The 15468-nt window shown below is 44.7% G+C and overlaps 1 long non-coding RNA gene across 1 annotated transcript in view; it reads left to right on the forward strand.

Moving 5' to 3' along the window:
• LOC106502060 overlaps positions 1–15167 on the forward strand; it is a 93543-nt gene extending 78376 nt beyond the window's left edge. Inside the window, exons 5-6 of the long non-coding RNA XR_001917945.1 lie at positions 4323–4367; positions 14966–15167. This is a non-coding gene — a long non-coding RNA (uncharacterized LOC106502060). The remainder of the gene's footprint in view (positions 1–4322; positions 4368–14965) is intronic.

A 15468-nucleotide genomic window follows, 5' to 3' on the forward strand; every position in this document is an offset into this window, starting at 1 on the left:
TTGGAAGTAAAACCAATAACCATGATTTGGGCTTGTCATTGTGAATATGAAGTACTCTTAAAGATTTATGATCGGGTAGAGAACACATACAACTTAGTGAAAGATTGTTCATGATTGAAATAGGATTTAATTAATATGTATTACAAAACCAGACGGCAGGTGGGACAGTGTGCCTGAGTTAATTAAATATTTTGAGGACTAGTACAAGCCCCACACCCCTTATCCCTTTCCCTATCCTGTCTTCATCACTAAATATGCATTAAATGTTTCCAGAATGAATATTACGTTAGAAGAAAAACAAGTATATGGCATTGTCTTGGCTGTCAAGGATTCAGTCTTCCTGAATGTATATGATTTGCTAGCTCACTTTCCTGCTTTAAGAAGAATATTAGCATGAACTCATTTTAATCTTTGATATATTATTACCTTTCATCTCTGCTTGTCTAAATCCAAGCTTCAGCTCTGCCATATTCTTCGTAATTATCTTAATTCTACTCCTACCCCGCTCCACGCACTGCCCCACCTTCAAAAGCAGTGATCTCATGCTTCTCTGAACGTGCCTGTTAGCATTTATGTAAACCCTTCTCTTGGCTTTTTCACTTACTGTTTTATAGAATCATTACTTAACAGTTGCTGAACCTAAAGCATCTTGATTTCTAGTAGTTCTCAGCACAATACCCTGCATAGAAATGCTTTTCATTTAAGCGATTTATTGAATGTTTGTTGGACATTAACTTTATGCATGCATGGGCTCTTAGAAATAGTCAGACCTGGATTTGGAACTCAGCTCTGTGATTTTAACCTCTCTGAATTTCAATTTTCTCATCTTAAGCTGGGGTTGAGAATGACTTAATAGAGATGCTGTTAAGATAAAAATCAACAGTGTAGGTGAGACATAGTGCCTCGGATATAGTAGCTGCTCAGTAAATCTTGGTGCGTGTCTGTGTGTCCTCCTAGGATGTGCATACGTGTACACATAGACGTGTGGTATATGTGCAAGATCCTGGGCTCTAGAGGAAAGCCAGGACCTCACAGGTCCTGTGTCCATGTTGCTTAAGGAAGAAATAAAGCCATACAAGGTAGAAAGTGATGGTGCTCTTGGGACAGCAGAGACAGAGTGCCATGGGAGATCACTTCTTTCTCCCAGAGAAGAATAGACTTGGTTTATGAAGAGTCTCAATGAAAAGATGGCAATTATGTGGAATGTAAAAGAATGGATAGCGTTTGAATGGGTGGAGCTGAAGGCTAGAGAGACAGATAAATATTTTAAAAGGTGTGTCTTTGCAAAAACTATTGTTGTGCAGTGGAACTTCCTGGTCAGAGACTGAGATTGGAGATGGATATCCCTGTAAGTAGTTTTTTCAGAAATTTGCCAAACGCCTGTGTATGTTCTCAGTTGGCCTATTCCTTTTGGTTCAAATGTGGTAGCTGCCACCAGGAATGTTGGAAATGATTAAATAGCTTGGCAGCGACTTCACTAGTACTTGAACTTCAGTAGTCTATAGCACCACATTGGGTATATTTCCCATGGAAGTGGAGAAGGAGAAATTAACTTGGTAACTGTCCCTAAAGATGTGTCAGCAAGAAGATTAATGATGAAATAATGAAAGATAATGCAGAATAGCTCCCCAGTCCTTTTTGGTTACAGATTTTTCTAGATGTTATCAAGTAGGGAATAAAAGACGCAAGTCATGCTAGAGCCCTCCATCCCCGACCCCCACCCTACGCCATCCCCAAATCAAGTGGTGGTGTGCTTGTTGGGCTTTGTATCGTCTGAATTCAGGTGTGGACCTTCATCTGCAGTCTACACTCTATAAAGTTAGCATTAGTGATCCCAGCTGGCACAGAAGTAGACCTCTCAGACTAGTGAGTCAGTAAGTTATGGAATCATTTCATACTCTCCACTCATACTTTGAAAATCTTCACAAGGTGGCAAGCTTCCAGTACCCACAAACTTTTAAATGATTATCAGAGTCTTCAGCAAGGGCTGCTGTGACTGCACAGCCTCCTCAGGCAGGTGTTAAGAGTGGTCTGAGCATAGCTAAGGCGCATGCTTCACCCCTCTCCTTTCCTCACCCCCTGCGTAGCTCTGCCGCTCCAGGGAGAAGCAGCAGGAGCTGGAAGGGGTACTGCCCTGGCTGTGGGGGTAGAAGAAGAGGATGCTAAACCCACCTGTTCTAGAGCTATACAGTAGATGAGAAATCTCTGTACAGAAATACGTGTAGCAGAAACCGCAGTTGAAGACAGGCACTTCTTTGGAATTGGCACGTGGCTGATACATCCTATTAGTATTGAGGGGCCGCTGACTTGTGGCCAGGAAGGGCTGGTCTCTTCTGCCCAGGCTCCTTGCTTTCCCCACCTTCAGATGCTCTCCGTGTCTTTTACTATCCAAATAGGAGACCAGGGTGCCAGGATCCCACAGTTCGGGTGTGAAGGTTGTGGGCATGTGAATGGGTCAGGGCGCTGCCTTTCATGGGTCTCTTTCCCCTCCTGCTTTTAGAGAAATCATCCCCAACAGTTGAGTAATTCCCTTTCCCAAGCCCACCGCCTTCTTATCCACAGCACTGGGGAATCATCTTGCACTTAATTCCTTGTATCTCCACTTTAAAAGCACAAAGATTCCAGGGTAGTCTACCCATACCTGGAGAACTCTGTTTTCTCAAACTCCAGCCCCCCCCCCCCCACCAGAAGTCTGTTTACAACTACTGCTAATATTTATTGTGTACTTACTTGGGTCAGATCCTTTTCTAGGAGACCATTAAGTATCTTTGCTTTAATTAACCTAACAACCCTGAAAGATGTATTACCATATTCACATCTGAGTAAATTGTGGCTTATGGGATTTGACCAAGACGCTTGCAGCTAGTGAGTAAAATAATCTGACTGTGAACCTAGGTCTTTGATTACTAAACTATGGAAGGTGTGTGCTGAGTTCTCACTTTGCCAATGACTATTTCATCTTGAATATGTTTCTTACATGCCTTTCCCTTATCTTAAAAAAAATCATTAGAGTAGTTGCATTTAAAAATATCCTCCTATATAAGAAATCTGTGATCCTACTCAGCTGCTGTTTGACTTCCAATCTTTTCCAGCAAGAACGATGATTTTGAAATTGTAAAAGAGTACAGAACTGCAGCAGTGTCCTGAGAAGTGTAGTTCAGTGTGGGGGGAGATAGCCTTTGATGACTGTTACAAATTAATGGTGCTGCATGGAGCTGGCAAGTATCTCAAAAAACCCCAGTGTTGACTAAATGTTGAAAAATCATACAGAATTTAAAAGGGGGTTGAAGACAGGAGCAAAACAAGCTTTGTCCAAATTTTAAGTAAAGCAAGAGGTTCTGGAAGCCAAACAAATGCTCTGGCTATTGATCACCAACAAAACAGACAGTTAAATAGATGTTTATGAACTTTAAGGAAAGTAAATGATTTTTGTAGGTCCAGTGCGAGTTCATGAAGGACAAATAATAAAAACTAACTTTTAAGAGTTCACATGTTAAGGGTGTGTTGTTGACATATTTTGCCTTGATTTTACCAAAGCATTTGACCAAAAATTCTGTGAAGACAGTTGCGTGTTGATTAGATCAGTGGTTTCCTTCCCTGGTGGTTTAGGTGGTAAAGACTCCACCTGCAGTGCGGGAGACCTGGGTTCAATCCCTGGGCTGAGAAGATCCCCTGGAGAAGGGAATGGCAACCCACTCCAGTGTTCTGGCCTGGAGAATTCCGTGGACAGAGGAGCCTGGCGGCGTGCAGTCCATGGGGTGGCAGAGTCGGACAGGAACACGCCTGAGCCGCCCTTACTGTCCTTTTTGCCTTCTCTCCCTTCCCTGCCCCTCCCTACCCCTTGCCATATCCTCACCTTCACTCCATACCTACTGGAAGGGAGTTGCCGAGAAAGGAGCCCAGGAAAACTGTATGTTAAAAAAGCTCATCCAGGTCTCCTGCAGCCGCTCCGGAGACTGGGATTTGAGAAAAACTAACAGAAGTTTTTAAACTTTTGTGGAGGCAGAGAATCCTTTCATCAAATGAAATGAAACTATCATATAAAAAAGAGTGGTATTTACTTGTACTTTACCTTTTTTTGGAGTTTACATTTATAATGTTTACTGAAGAGTCACTAAGAACAATGACACCCTTAAGATATAATGAAAAACTTTAAATCAGGTTGATGATAACTATAATGGCTGTATCCACATTATCAGCTGTGTTTAATAAAGTTGTATACTTTGCTTTAAATGCGTAATGTTTTTAAAAAATCTGTTCATATAGATGATTACTTCCAAATTGTAACAGGGGGGTTTTGCTTTGGTTTTGTTTTTAAACAGCTTGCCTTGGGATCCCAGGATGTTTTTTGGCTCGGTTAGTCCAAGGTAGGGAATATTTGTTTCAAAACCATAACCCGTAACTAAACTTATGGAAACAATTGCTCACATTCCTTATCATAAATCTAAAGTCATACAGGAAGCATCTAATTCTTAGAATAAATATTTACCCTCTCTCAAGCAGGGTATTATCACAGAGGACTTTCTACTGTGATGAAAGCAAGGCCATACAGATGCCCCGTGTGCCTCACCCGCAGTTAATGGCAGCCGACGCTGGGGTGCGGTCTGTGTTCATGTACTTGCTTGAGCAACCTCTTGAGAGCAGACTGTGCACATGGTATTTTTCACACGATCAGGACGGAGCTACAGCTTCCCTTTCCTGTGTCACACTTACAGGACGTCCACATGTGCGCATGGTGGGGCCAGGGGGGCCTGCTGCAGGGACCTCCTGGATGTTCACACAGGGTCTTTGGCACATGACCCTGTGTATATGCAGTGATTGCAGTGTCTTTTTCTTTTTTTTAATTATAGCTTCTAAACTATCCAAATTATATTTGAACATTAGAAACAGATGGTGGTATATCCTTGGAGCACTTTCATAGGAGTCTTTTCAAAAACATTAGTCTATATTGACTGGGAGCTGATTTATGTTAGGAAAAATGCTTTGTTCTCTGAAATACAGAGATAGTTGGAGACAGCCAGGTAATGCAGATGAGAAAAAAAAATACCTTTCATAAAATGTGTTTATGTGCACAAAGAGCAAAGTAACTTTGAGTACAAGGTGGGGAGCGAGCTCTTCTGGCCAGGAAACCAGGGAAGGGTCCCTGGGAGAGAAAATAATTGTGGAGGACATACAGGACTTGGGTATGAGAATGTTAGGGAGAAGGAAAGTCATGTCGATATCACTGCCCTCTTAGATTACCTTCTTCGTTAACGCATTAACTCTCTATACATTTAAAAATAGAATCCATTCTTAATAAATTCAAAGTTAGGATCCTTTTCATACTTAAATATGCCTGGAGTTTCTTTCAAAGTTGTTAGCGTGAGACAGGGATTTTCTTGTTCTGTAGATCTTTTCAGGCTTCTAGGTGGCTCAGTGGTAAAGAATCCACCTATCAATGGAGGAGACACAAGAGATGCAGGTTTGGTCCCTGGAGAGGGAAATGGCCACCCACTCCAGTATTCTTGCCTGGAGAATCCCCATGGACAAAGGAGCCTGGCAGGCTGCAGTCTGGGGGGTCACAGATTGGGATACGACTTAGCAACCCCACCCACCTCTTTCCAGGGATACTTTTGCCCAACTTGGCTGCCACTTGAAGACCTACCTGCTTCATAAATGTGCGCTAAGCCTGACCTCTGCAAGAGTTATGGCCATTCAGCCATTCACTTGCTCACCCACACTGGTATATTGAGCACCTGTTTATGTGCCGAGTCCTAGAGAGTCCTAGGCACCCCGCAGAGAACAAGTCCACACTGGACAGGTGAACCAGATGCCTGGAAACCACCTGAAGTTCTTATCATTAAACTTACCATTGAAAAGATAACAACGCAACTTTCACTACCAACTGATAACAGCATAAAGAGTACACCTCCCAGAACTTTTACATTTTAACAGGGATCAAAGCTTGGAACTACTTCTAATCAGGCAGCCCGGGAATTGTGGTTTGAGCTTTGGGATTTTTCCAGCTTATATGGCTTTTTGAGCGGCAGGGTTAAAGGTGGAGACTGGCTCTGATAATATTCCTCCCAGGAAAGTAGCTTTAAGAAACCCCTACTGCAGAGGAAAACTCAGCTAGATATCCCATAATGGAAAATAGCTCTTGTAATTTTACCTTTTCAAGGGGCTAGAGAGCTAAGCACAGAGAGGTAGTATCGCCTAGGGGAGGTGCACAGGGCACCCTGCTGTTGGTCGTTGGGCAGGTCACTTACCCTCTGGATGCATCCAACAGGTATGATAATGGTAATAGTACCCCCCTCAAAGAACTGTTGAGGGTCAGAGAAGTTAATATATACAGAGCATTTAGAATTGTGCCTGCCATCGAGGAGGCATTATGTTAAAGTTAGCTATTATTTCTCTCAGCTCTGTGTTTTTGCAGTGTGTTGATTTTCTGAGAACGTGTAGGGGACATACAGGAAGAGTGGTCGGAAGGTAGTTCAAGTGAGGATGGTCACTTCCTTCTTCCCTTCCTCACGCTCCCCGCCCTCCTACCCCAGACCCTGGAGCTGTTTTGTGAGGCAGTAACGTCATATTTGAATGTATGACCTTGAAAACTTCTGATTAAGTAGTTCTGGGCAAAGCTCTGCTGGTTGGAAAATAAATCAGGCCTCCCACACATACCTGCTCAGCCAAGAATTTGTTTGCCCCAGGAACCGTGGGTAGGCGGGAATGGAAGCAAGCACACACCCAGGCTTATGTGAACTCTGGTCTGGCTTGGGACCATGGTGTCACCCTTCTCCCTCTGCTCACCAGTGATTTCTAGTCATTGCTTTTCATTCTCAATTCTAGAGAAAGAAATATTTTTATTTTTAAAAATTGCTTTTCTTCCTCTCTCCTTTCTCTGACTCTGGGGAACTTCCACTCCCCACTCCCTGCTTGTGTGTTCTCTAAAGTTTGGCTCTTCATCTGCCCTTTGATACTGCACTTGTATAGATTTCTCTCAAGCCCAGACGGTCACCCTGCAGTGTAAGATGATGGACCTTAAGGCTCCCTGCTTGGATCCTGAGTTTCGGGGTCAGGGGCAAGGCCCTGGAAATGTCCCAAATTTTCTGTTGCTTCTTGTAACCAGGAAGAGAGGCTTCCTGCCTTTGCACTGGGGCGTATCACAGGCTCTCCTGCTGGCTGTCACCTATCTCATGGAGAAGTCCTCTGCACTTCCCTCTATAAAAGGAAAGGGGACAGCAGTTCATATGCAAATGCCACACCACCCACTGCGAGGAGGCCAGGCTCCACTGGGTCAGAGGCTGGTCAGTTGCCCCATAGCCGCTGCAGTTGGCTGGGTAGACACCCACAGAGCCCAGACCTGTCCTGTTGCCACCCAGGGCTGCAGCACAGGGAAGAAGAAGGTGGGGGTAAAGAAGGCGGGCTATGAGGGAGGCAAGGGTGGGAGTGTGTTCACAGGCGTATATGGGGGGAGGGGATGTCAGGCTGCTGCATGGTTTCAGGTGTGCGTTCACCTGTGCTGTCTGTTCTTTGGGAAAGGTGCTAATGTGGTTTACAGAACTCCTCCCAAAGAGAAATTATGGTCTTTAGCAATGGTGCTGTAGTTCCCAGTTGTATTCATCTGCCTGTCACTCCCCTGAGACATCCTTTCATGCTGACCACAGAGAACAGAATTGTCTTGTTTTGAGAATTCTCCAGGAGCAGGGTAAAGAGCAGATTAACTTGGGAGTAGACTCTTTACTGAGAACTAATGGTAAAGGCTTGCATGAATTAGGAAAAGCTGGGAGAGAGAGTTCTCTTCCTGGTAAGCAGAGTTCTGCCATAGAGGCTTACAGAGTCTTGCAGTAGTGGTCCTGTACTTGCTTTGTGATGTGCTTACTCCGCACTTGAGGAAAATGGCATGGGTACATTTTCTGCAGGCTTCCCAGTAACCATGAAAGATTGTTGGTTTTTTTTTTAATATGCAAACTTTGGGGGAAATTATTTGTATTATTAAATAGCATATGTAAATCTATGTACTTAGATACATAAGTAAAAGCAAAATACTGGGACTGTTGCTAAAACAGCTACTAACAATAATTAGGTCAAAGCATACCTACAGGAGACTTCCTGGGAGTCCAGTGAGTGAGGCTTCATCTTCCAGTGCAACGAGTGCAGGTTCAGTCCCTGGTCAAGGAGCCCTCACAGCCAAAAGACCAAAGCAGGAAGCAGAAGTGATAATGTAACAGATCCAATAAGGACTTAAAAAAAATGCTTACAGTGGTAAACCTTCATGAATGCACAGTAATTTGTGTCTTTCTCTGCAGAAAAGGTTCATTCAAACTAATTCTCTCCCAGGATCAGTTCCTTCTGCAGTGTGCGTAAGACGCGATCACCGAGGCATCGTCTCCTCTCGCTTCAGTCTCTTCCCCTCCTCTTCTCTCCTTCACCTTTCTGCTGATGCCTGCTGTGCCTGCTGTGCCTCAGATGAGTGCCCACAGTCCTGCCTTCCAAGGCTTCCCAGTCTAGAAGTACGAACAGCGGGGTGAAGACAGGGAGAGGTGTGTGACGTCACCTGGATGAGGAGCAGGCTCTCCCACCTGTTGGGAGGAAGAGAGCACGAGATGCGCAGAGGAGCTTACGTGGAAGTGGGGATTTCAAGTCTGAAGGGCAGGCTAGAAATGAAAAAGCATCCCGTGTCTGGTACAAAACCATGCTTGGGCTGCGGTGTTTGATCCCCAGGAGGAGCAGGGGGCGGGGCAGCACAAGGCTATTTCAGAAGTGATGGGAGCTCACTGCGTGGCAGAGAAAATAAAAGTTCTGTGTCTGAGAAGTGTATTTTGCCAGAAACTGTTTCCTCGTTTTGTGCCGAGTCTGTCTTCCTTTTCCAATTTACCTCTGGGTTCAAGCTGCAGGAGCAGCACAGAATGAGCCTGCCCGCGCTCTGCCATCTGCCTTGATGTGTGAGGGGTGTTTTGCGCCTTTAAATCTGGTCGCAGGCTGTGTGTACCTTTGTTTGTCCTTCTTAATAGGTGTTGGTTAGTAGTTTGTGTCCTTAATAGAACCAGTGATTCCAGTTGGTCCTTTCAGAGTTTTACAAACAATATATTGGGATCTCCTGGCTTGCTCTCACAGGCCTCCAAAGAGCTGCGGGTACCTCACCCTCGCGTCTGTTGGCCTCCTTTCTGCTGGGTTCCTCCCAGAGGTTTCACAGGATCCCAGAGGGCAGGAAGTGGTCCGTGGTGTTAGTCCAGCGTCTTCCCTGCTCTTCCTCCCCACCATACCATCTCCGTTTGGTCAGCTTAGGGCTTTAGAGAGATAAAGTAGGTTTCTGTTTCAGATATACTACTGGGAATCGTTGGCCTTGAGGAAGAATATTTTTCTTTACAGTCTAATAACTATTGTCTTACACTTCAAACACGAACTAAGAAATATAGACCTGTGAAATGTTAATACAGTTAATTAGGATTGAACTTAAGTAGTTCAGAAGTTAAGGGTTGAGCCAGACATGTTGAAGCCCAGGTTATATTTTCACATAAAGTGTCTGCAATTAGAAAATACCAGTTATGTTCCAAATGAGAGTTTTGGCCATGTATGTAATAGGAGACCCCTCTGTCTGAAAGTGCAGGGTTTGGGTGGGTCCTCAGGAGGGGTTCTCAAAGCCTGTTTGTCAGTGGGAGCCAGTAATGTCAATGTCAGTTCCTGTAACGAGTCACTAATCATCCATTCTCACCCCTTGATAAAAATTCTGTACTTTGCAAGCCAGTACCATGGTTGTCTGTGGATTAGCCTCTTTACAAAGAAAGGATGAGATGGAAAAGTTCAGTAATTTTGGTTTTTCACACCATCACCTAGTGCTAAAGCTGGGAGCTTGCCTATAGCCATAGTCTTTTGTGGAGGACCTCCACGTGGTCCTCTTCCATGTAGAGAGACGATGACTGAAGAAAAAAAATAATAAAGAGAGAACCTTATGTGGTCACTCAAGTAGAACTCTCAGATCCAGTCAGCTAGCTAAGGATGCCCCAGAAAAGACTGTTCGCTTATTGCTGGGATTTAATTATCCTACACCATGAAAGGCAAAGTCTATTTTTGATATGAGTAGTAAAACAGTCTTCAGTGAAGTGGCTTCAGTCTCTCATTGGTGGTACTTACAAAGGGCATAGTAGGCAGAGGGGCAGGAGTGTGTTAGTCGCTGTCATTTCCATCTCTTTGCAACGCCATGGACTGTAGCCCGTCAGACTCCTCTTTCTATGGGATTCTCCAGGCAATCTGGAGTGGGTTGCTGTTTCCTTCTCTAGGGGATCTTCCCGACCCAGGGATTGAACCCACAGCTCCTGCATTGTGGGCAAATTCTTCACTGAGCCACCAGGGAGGGGCAGGAGGGAGAATAATAAATACCCTCCCACTGTGTACTCAAGTGGTGGTCCGCAGACCAGTGGCATCAGCATCTCCAGAAAGCCTCCTAGAAATGTAGAGTCTCAGGCCTCAGCCCAGCACTTCTGAATTGGAATCTGCATTTTAACAGACCCCCTGGCAACTCCCGTGCACGCTAAAATTTGAAAAAGGGTTCTAGTGGGTGAAGACAGTACCTGATTCACCATAAGCAATTTACCTGTCTTAGCCCACTTCGAGGAAAGCTGAACAAATAAGGCATATCCCCCATAAGTATTAAACACTGAGAATCAAAGTTTAGTTTTGTTTGTCACCGTTGACTAAACAGCAGCGTCCTGTCCAGGGGAGGAAGGGACTCTGTTTACTGCGCAGATGACGTGGCCCATGGCTTGGATAGCAAGTGAAGAGCTGCTTCCCTGTTCTAAGAGTGGGATGGTTTCCATGATGACAGTTATATGCTGTGTGATCTGCCCCTACCCCATTAACCCCAAACCATAAAATTAAAAGGACATTTTACTTGTTTTGTTGTTTTTAAGGATTCATCATGTCCATTTGTTACATCATGTTATCATCTTGGGTTTCTCAGGGAAAAATACTGGGTAGAAACATGTAGCTTCCTTGATGCGCTAACATTCCTTTTGGGCTAAACTCAAACTGGCACAGCTGACCACAGTCGGGGTCGGACCATCGTGGCTTCAGCCTGGCTTTCAGAAGAATGCTTGTGTTTGGTGTTTATCCTGTTGTACATCAACAGATCTTCAAGCGGAAAATCTTTGTGTTAAATAGTCATTACCTGCCATGGCCACGTGTGTTCAGTGATCTTTCTCCTCGCTTAGAGAAGCCTTTTATTTTCAGCACAAAGGAACAGTGCTAATGTACCAAGATGACCAGTATCACAGGCACTCAAATGTTCCATTCGTTTATAATGTGATATGCTGACTTTTTTTGTCTGTTTGATCTTTTTCACTGTCTGTGATGATCATATGTTACTTCTTGATAGCTAAAATCTGCTAAGTTTTCTTTAGAAAAGTAATAATTGAAACCAAATAAAACCCCTCTAGAGATTAAAAAAAGATTAAGACTGTTAAAATCAACCATTAAGGGAGTTAGATTTAATCCCAGGGCATTTTCTTAAAGTCCCATGAAGAATCCATCAGCTTTCTAGAAGCCCTGCTGTGCATCACCACTGCACTCCAGTCCAGGCCCCTGTAATCTCTTGCCCAGACTGTTTCAAAAGCCTGATAACTGGATTCAGCCCTTTCTCAACACAGCAGCCAGATCATACTTGTCTCTGCCCCAGGCACCTCTGTTGCATTGCAGGGCTCTCCAAATAAAAGCCCAAGACCTTTGGGTACCTAACAAGGTCCCTGTGTATCTTGCTGACCCACATCCTACTACCGTCTCCCAAGCATGCCCTAGATCAGACAGGCCACACTTCTGTCTCAGGGCCTTTGCACTTGCTGACCCTCCATCTGGAACTGTCCTTCCCAAGATAGCTACATGACTCTTCTCTGGACTTCTTCAGGTCTCTGCTCATATGTCAGTTTCTCAGTGAGGCTTTCCTTGTCCACTCTGTTTAAGATTTAACATCGCCCACATGATGTATTCTACTGGAATACCTCATTTTATTGCACTTTGCTTTATTGTGCTTTGCAAATAGAATCCTTTTACAAGTTGATGATTGTGGCAACTCTGCTTTGTCAGATGATGGTTAGCATTTTTTAGCAATAAAGACTTTTTAAATTAAAATGTGTGTTTTTTTAGACATTATGCTGTTATATACTTAACAGACTACAGTATAGTGTAAGCATAACTTCTGTATGCCCCGGGAAACTAGAAAATGCATGTGACTCGCTTTATTGAGGTGATGGTCTGGAACCGGCCCTGCAGTGCCTCCAAGGTGTGTCGTCTAGTTGCTACGTCGTGTCCGACTCTTTTGTGACCTCAGGGACTGTAGCCCACCACGCTCCTCTGTCTGTGGGATTTCCCAGGCAGGAATACTGGAGTGGGTTGCTGTTAACTTCTTCAGGGCTCCAAAGTATATGTGCACTTAAAATACATTCATTGTTTGTCTCCTCCTTGAATGTTGCCTCCCTAAGAAGTAGGGGTTTGGTCTTGTTCCCTGTATGTCCTCAGCACCTAGGACCACGCCTGGTTTCTTCCAGGTACGTGCTGTTTGCTGAATGAATGAGTGAAGTTAGCCGTTTCTAGCCCCATGACTGGATGCGAATGTAGAGTGGAGGGCACTGTGGGACTTCTTCCCGTCGTTTTTGTTGTCTCTCTCTCTCATTACATAAGAGGACTAAAGGGTTAGGAGGACATCTTTAAAATGTAAACCGGAGCCGTGAGCCGTACAGAAGATTCTGCGCAGTGAGTTGGGGAACGCCAGTCAGTTGTTGGTTTGTAAGGCAGTGGGAGGACAACAGCACACACAGGTCTCCCGCGTGCCAAGGGCAGGGTCAGGCCCTGGGGATCAGCGGAGGCACAGCGTGTGGGGCCTCCGCCAGCGAACTCCACGCTTGTGGCTGTCGGCCCCTTAGTCGTGGCGGCGTCCCGCAGCAAGCCCAAAGCCTTTCATGCCGGCCTCTTCGAGGACCACTGCTTGGGTGCGTGTGCACGTGCACCTGTGTATATTTGTTTTCCAGTGTTGTCTCATCAAGGGCTTCCTTTGGCCACAGTTTATGTTTTCCTTTTTGTTTATAGCGTTGCTTAGTAACCCACTGCCACAAGTCCTCTCTGCAGAGTTGCTACTCAAGGGTATCTTAAACTTTGTGCTATTTCTCTTTTGGTAACTTAAGATTTATTTTGGCTACGGAGTCCTCAGAAACAGTAACGCTACAGACGTGAGTTCGACAGTGCGTGTCTAATTATTGACCCGCCACCCCCACCCCAGGGTCAGAGGGCCTGGGGGGAATGGGGTCCATTCAGGAAAGCCATATGGTCTGCCTGGCAGAATTAACTCTGTTTCGGCAGTGGATGCAGCAGGTTCTAATGGCCCAAAGCCATCGTTCATTCAGTAAAATATCTCTTGAGTGTCCACTATTGTGGAACATGCTTAATAAAGTGAACACAGTATTCAGCTTTATGGAGTGTCTTACAGTCTAGTGAGAGAAATAAACACGAATAATCATATAATGTGTAATTATAAACTGTGGTAAGACCCACAGAGGAGAAGATCAAGAGGCTATGGGAAAATCAGGGAATTGGTCCTAGTCTGGGGTCGTGTGACTTATGAGCTTGGATCTGCAGATGGCTAGGCATGTGTGTGCTTTGTGAGGAAGGTGCAGCTTATGTGTATTAGTTTCCAGGCAGAGGAAACGAGGCGTGCGAAATCTCTGAGGTGCTGAGGCGTCTGTGCATTTAAGAGAGTAGGAGTTGAGTGTGGCTGAAGTGAGAGGGTGACAGGGCAGTGTGCGCGAAGCAGGCTGGAGGAGTGAGCAGGGCCAGAGCAAGACTGGGGAGCCTGTTCTCAGGTGCCCACCGTTGGACTCAGGCAGAGCATTAAAGGCGCTGAAGTAGGGCTGAGCCATGGTCTGTTCTCTATCTTTAAATGTTTACCCTGGACACTTTGTGAACAATGGATTGGAAAGGAGGAAGCGGAAGCTGGGAAAACGGCAAGAAGCGTTTCATGTTTGTCCAGGGAAAGGGTGATAGCCGCTTGGACTAGGATGGTGGTAGTGGAGGAGAGAGGAGGACACTTGTCTGGAGAGAGGATACTGGAGCCACTGGCATTTGGATTGCAATTGCTCTGACACGCTCATGCAACAGTCTGCTGTTCATTTGGCTTGCTCTCTAACCTGCCTGTGTGGTGGCTCTGCCTGGGATTTCAGGAAGCATCTGTTGACCAAAGAAATGTGAATGCGTTGGTCATGCTGGGTGGAGCAACTGTCCGGCTCGTCTGGCGACATACTTTAAATTGGAAATGAATCCTTAGGCTTCGTGGCTTATATGTTAGTTTCTCATGAGCTTTGTTTATCGTGAATCAGTGTTGATGAAACATGATCATTTCCAGAACCTTAGTGAGATTAGACTTTGGGGAGTCAGAAGAATGAGGGACAGTTGTGAGTTCCCCCAGGTAAATGTCACCTGTTGGAGACTCTCTTACTGCTACCTTTCCTAGGCAGCATCCTCTTTTGTGATGAATGCTTTTCCATTATCATTTTAAAATTTTTAGGTAAATCTATAATAGCTATATTCACTGATTGTTTCTGTCATTGGTATAGCAATTATTTAATTAACCCAGTGGGGCAAGGTGCCGCCACCTAAAAGAGAATTTCAGAGGGAAAGGAGTTTGAAAAGACAAATTAAACGTGGAAGGATTCAGTCAAGAAGAATCTTAGCCTGCATTGTCTCCCTTTGCGTCCATCTGTTTTGTTTAATGCCATGTTGATTTCTTTTTAAGTATTTGCTTTTCAAATCTCCTATTACCAATACATATAATGATTTTGTCTTAATAGTTTTATATAGGAACTCAGTAGAGTTAGGCAGGTGAAATAATTCATTAAAGTTTAATGAAGCCCTGTTAGAACTCTCAAGTCCAGAAAATATCAAACAATGATATAAAATGTATGTTCCTGTGACTACTCACTAACAATATTTTCCTGATCTTTTGCAGGAGAAAATGGGAAAAACAGAGGTACCTTTAATGGAACAGAATAAACACTGAACAGGTAACTAAATTATCAGGGATTGGTACACATTAATTAGTTAATATTTGTGACATCCTTAGGTGGTTACCTGGGCTTCCCTGGTGGCTCATCGGAAAAGAACCCACCTGTAATGCAGGAGACTCGGGTTCAATCCCTGGGTCAGGAAGAGCCCTTTGAGTAGAAAATGGCAGCCGACTTCAGTATTCTTGCCTGAAGAATCCCTTGGACAGAGGAGTCTAGTGGGCTCCAGTCCATGGGGTCACAAAGAGTCAGACACGACTGCGCACATGTTGTCTCTAGAGGGTTACCTGGCACATAGTAAGTAAGTATGCAAGTGTTTGCTGCTGTTAAGTTTCTTAAGTGTACCTGAGCCTTAAGGCACTGATGCAATGGACATGAACGTGGGCAGACTCCAGGAGTTGGTGAGGGACAGGGAGGCTTAGTGTGCTGTAGTCCGCGGGGTCGCAAA

This window comes from Capra hircus, chromosome 4 (genome assembly GCF_001704415.2).
Source record: "Capra hircus breed San Clemente chromosome 4, ASM170441v1, whole genome shotgun sequence".
Taxonomy (NCBI): Eukaryota; Metazoa; Chordata; class Mammalia; order Artiodactyla; family Bovidae; genus Capra; species Capra hircus.